The 1,147-nt window shown below is 46.5% G+C and overlaps 1 pseudogene; it reads left to right on the top strand.

Moving 5' to 3' along the window:
* The first annotated feature begins 715 nt into the window (after nt 1–715).
* LOC108305887 overlaps nt 716–1,147 on the top strand; it is a 4,205-nt pseudogene continuing 3,773 nt past the window's right edge.

Here is a 1,147-nt window from a genome sequence, read left to right as displayed (position 1 = left end):
ATCAAGTGCAGTGGCGTGATCTCAGCTCACTGCAACCTCTGCCTCCTGAGTTCAAGTGATTCTCGTGCCTCAGCCTGCTGAGTAGCTGGGATTACAGGCATGCGCCACCACGCCCAGCTAAATTTTTGTATTTTTAGTAGAGATAGGATTTCAACCATATTGGTTAGGCTGGTCTCGAACTCCTGACCTCGGGTGATCCACCGACCTCGGCTTCCTAAAGTGCTGGGATTACAGGCATGAGCCAACATGCCTGGCCAGATAAATGTCTTTAAAATAATTTACATTATGTATTCACCAACAACTCACCTATCTACCTATTTACCTATCCGTCCAAACATCCATTTATCTACCCATTCATTTTCCGTCATCCATGTACCCAGTGTCCAACTATCCATCCATCCACTCAAATGTCTTCCACACATTGACCCACCTAAAACATCTACCTATCCACTCATCTACCTACTCATCTGATCATTCACTCATCCATTCATGTTGTCATAATCGATTCATTCAACAATTCAGCCATTCACCGGTTAATTAGTAAACATGTATTGAGCACCTACTATGTGCCAAGCAGTGCACTAGGGTACTGGGGCTACAAGATAACTTAGATGTGACTTCTGCCCTTGGGGACTCTGATGGGGGAGACAGGGTGACAAATGCAATAACAGAGGTCTATATAAAGGGTGAAGGGAAATGAGAGGAAGGAGCGATGATGTCCGTGCCCTGCAGTATGAAGACACATAGGCTCATCTCTGTAAGTAATCACTGTAAAAATAATTGGGTGTGATGCAAACTCATGCCAGTGATCATCCTTGGGTGCTGAAGGCTGCTTCTGTCTTCAGTAGAAAGATGTAAGTGTGGCTGGGCGTGGTGGCTCATGCCTGTAATCCCAGCACTTGGAGAGGCCGAGGCAGGCAGATCACAAGGTCAAGAGATTGAGACCATTCTGACCAACATGGTGAAACCCCGTCTTTACTAAAAATACAAAAATTAGCTGGGTATGGTGGTGCATGCCTGTAATCCTAGCTCCTCGGGGGCTGACACAGGAGAATTGCTTGAACCAGGGAGTCGGAGGTTGCAGTGAGTTGAGATCGTGCCACTGCACTCCAGCCTGTTGACAGAGCAAGGCTCCATCTCAAAAAAA

Source organism: Cebus imitator, unplaced genomic scaffold (genome assembly GCF_001604975.1).
Source record: "Cebus imitator isolate Cc_AM_T3 unplaced genomic scaffold, Cebus_imitator-1.0 Scaffold68, whole genome shotgun sequence".
Taxonomy (NCBI): Eukaryota; Metazoa; Chordata; class Mammalia; order Primates; family Cebidae; genus Cebus; species Cebus imitator.
Note: the sequence above shows the minus strand (reverse complement) of the source record. Positions and strands in the feature narration are given on the sequence as shown.